Consider the following 3,755-nt stretch of genomic DNA (forward strand, 5'->3'; position numbering starts at 1 on the left):
TTACAAAAAAAAAACTGTAATCTTACCTTCTTCCTCATCTTAGTTACTTCAAAATAAAACTGAACAGGACAAAATACTAGTGACCCTTCACCATGTATTTTTCCTGTAACCTGCTGGAAGAATTTGAAATGCCGTTAAAATGCATTTTGCATAGCGAGTTAAGTAGACCAAACAGTGCCAGCTGTAGCAGGTGTTTGCAGTATATATACTACATGCTGTTTTTTCATGGTGCTGATATTATTCAGAGGATTGTTGCAGCACTGCTCAAAATGTTCATCTTCCATTTTGAACATAAAGTGGAATTAAAAACCTCTGTGCCCATATTTTCATTCATAAAATTGGGAGCCTGAGAAGAAATCCCTTGTTTCAACATACAGGAGGCCCTGTTTGGTGTTTGAAATTGGCTGGTTACCTGATACATATTCCTGATCACAAGTAATCCGGTTCTATCCGGCCCTGGTGTGGCGTACTGAGTGTTGAATTTAGCCTTGTAAAAGCTCAAGGGTGTTTTGACTATGAAGATCTTAGTTTTATTAAAGGGAAAACTACGACGGTCAAAACTGATTTTACACACAACACTATTGTTATAGAGCTGTTTTTAGATATTTCTATTAACGTCTATGTTAATATCTATCTTTTCTTGAGGTGAATAATCAAATTAATACTAGTAATGAAAGACTGAAGACTGAGATGTCCTCTTATGTCCTCTAAAACATATACTGTAAATACATTATAATTTAAGAAACTGTGATTAAAGACACTCTGTTTAAAGAGTAACGTTGCCAGAAAATGAGCAAATTCATGTGGAATGTTGAGGACGTGGGAGAATTTCCGCATTTAATTCATTGGCCTTGAGAAGGGATTGGTAAATTTCCTGGAATGGTTTGAAGATTTCTGACCAGATAAACCGCTCCTCCCATCCAGTCATCCGTGCCATTGGTAATTTTTTGGTTCAGCTCTTTATAAATGAATTGGGGGTAAAATAAATCCCATTCGGTAGATCATGGGAATGTTCATTCTTCGTTAGACAGAGAACTCGTCTCCCTTATATTCCTAGTATGTGCTCCTACGTGGCCGTTGGTGATTCCTAAACTTGAACAAATCCTTGTTACTTTCCAGACGAGCCAGCTAGTTTGGTTCAGGCACGTCACCTGACTGTGAATGGCAGAGCTGAAGATGGACTTGAGTCGTGACATGTATTTGCTTTGCGGAAGACTTGGTACCACTTGAACCTCTGAAAGAAAGGTTTAATACAAAAACTGAAACGGAAATGTGATCCCGAGATAACAAGAATCCAATATATAAACATTTACATAGAGTTATCATTGAATGCTTTTGCCCTGTTTACTTTGTATTGATATGTCCTGTCCTATCTGTTGTGCCTGTGCACTTTATATGTCACCGTGAGAGTGTGTGAAACGTCCTCTCGATTCCTTTGTATGTTTCGGCATGTGAAGAAATTGACAATAAAGCAACTTTGACTTTGACTTTTTTGGATCTTTTGAATTCACCTCCATTTATGCAACAGCATCTACTGGTTGTGCATGTTGTATTTTGCCTGTATTCAACATGGTAATAAAAAGTTTAAAGTTAAATTACAAATCTCTATCTACGCTTCTCAGAGCTGATAAATCTCTGGAAGCATCTGGAAGTTTACCAGGGTGTGAACCACACCTGTTGCTATACTACTGAGGACACTTTGACTATTACCTCCCAAACTATGCCAGCTTTTGGAAGAGCTGGCATAGTGTCATGGTTTGCATTTAGTGATAATGGAATGCAACCAATCGATCTATGAAATAACCAAATGTTTTTATTAAAAAAAAGAGAGACCATCTGGTGTCTTATTTGCTGCGCAGCCTTTGCACTGAAGGAACACTTTTGTTGTGTAATAAGAGCATTAACACGACTTTGAGAGATTGCATTGTCATTATGGGCGCTGTCTCACTGGAATCTCAGTTTCCGTTGACAGGCCGAGAGCCGCAATTTGTAGTAAATAGAGTGTGAGATGTGCACTTATTTCCAACTGGTGCACAAAATGTCCAGGAGGTGAGAAAAATAAAGATGTCGATCTATTCAAAGATTTCTACAGGAAATGACTTGGCTTTTATTAACCGTTGCTGCTGTGGTTGTTATCAAAGTGAGATCAAACAGCAATTCAATAAGACAGTGCAGAGGAACAGCTGGCAGCTATCGATAACTCTCTGTAATGAAAGCTGAGACTCAACTCTAAACCTTTCCCTTTGTTCAGACATACTCTGGGGAAAGCTGCCAAAAAGGGTGCATCAGTGAGCAAACAAAAACTAGGTAAAGGGTGTATTCTTTGTTTTGCTCGTTAGTACAACCATAAACTGGTTGGCTGCTGGTTAGTCAGTGAGATTGCCACACTTGCTAATATTGAGTTTAAATTATTAACAGGGATGGTTGTCACGATACATGATTTATGATAGTTGCCGGCACACCACTGGCTCAATTCTGTTTTTTACTTTGAAACAAAGACATAAACAAAACAATAGAGAAAAAGAAAAGAAATTCATGTCAAAGGAAAAAGGGAATAGCTGTGAAAACACAACTGGTTTCAATTTCAGAATCTACAGAGGCATTTTGGTGTCTCAGGCCACCAATTTACAATCCTCCACAGGACATGGGGCTGAGGAGATAAACACATGTGGAGCCTGAAGACTTCCTCCTTCACACTAACAGGAAAATTCCCCATTGAGAGGGTGAGGTTTGTTCATGTCTGTGCAGGTTTAGCCACAACAGATTCATCTCAAGTTTATTATTTTTTTGTTTCGCTGTTGTTTTTACAGTTGGACTTTGAACTGCCACCAAGATTCATTGAACTGTATTTGCGGTCATAATGCATCACAATAAGCCAGAATCAGTCGCTCTTCTCTTCCTGTTTCATTCAAAGGCGACAGTAATGACGCTGTGTGGTTTCCTGTTTATTCTCAACTAGTTTGCGATGAGAAGACGTATGACTAACGGCCCCACACAGGAGGATTGGCTATTGTCGCAGCAATGTTGGGTTAAAATTTGGAGTCCTCTCTTTGTTTGCCTCCTTTTTGTTTTAGTTCTCACAGAGACCGAAGTGTTCCGCCGGGAGAAAAATGTTTGAAAATAACCCCTTGTGAGTTCCCACTACCGTGGCATGCTGCCCACAGAGCTGGAAGCTCTCAAAGACTCAGTGTTGAGGGGAAAGAGAGTGAGCGTAAGAAGATGGCAGAAGACTAAGCAATTACTGTTACTCATGACGAAATTACAGAAACAACCAGAGTCATTCTGTTATGCCATGAGCCGACACTGGCAGTGTTAACAAGTTCAGATGCTTTGTGGTGAAATCTAGATTCCTGAAAAATCTCACAATGAGCATGAATCACCACATCGCTTTCACCTCAGATGAAATGTTGCATCATTTCCAACATGCCTGCAGTTCAAAAGGTTCAGTAACGTGTGATCCAAACATGCAACTTACACCAGCTTCATTTCAAGCTTTAAGTTGTCTTCTTATTTAGAAAGAGGACATAGAAAACTTCCATTTAACCGGTGTGTTTGAGTCTGTGTGTATTCGTATTTTTTCCAGTGCAGGCTAACATCATTGAGAAACTATTTTGTCTGCTCAGTCAGTCTTTCCAGGATTAAACTGGCACCTGGACTTTTCTGGGAATCTCTGGCTGGCTTGTTAGAAACTGGCTCATGATTCATTTCTGTGTGTTTCTGTGTAGTGCAAGAACAAAAACAACTGGAACAGCCTG

This window comes from Odontesthes bonariensis, chromosome 17, assembly GCF_027942865.1.
Source record: "Odontesthes bonariensis isolate fOdoBon6 chromosome 17, fOdoBon6.hap1, whole genome shotgun sequence".
NCBI classification, from domain to species: domain Eukaryota; kingdom Metazoa; phylum Chordata; class Actinopteri; order Atheriniformes; family Atherinopsidae; genus Odontesthes; species Odontesthes bonariensis.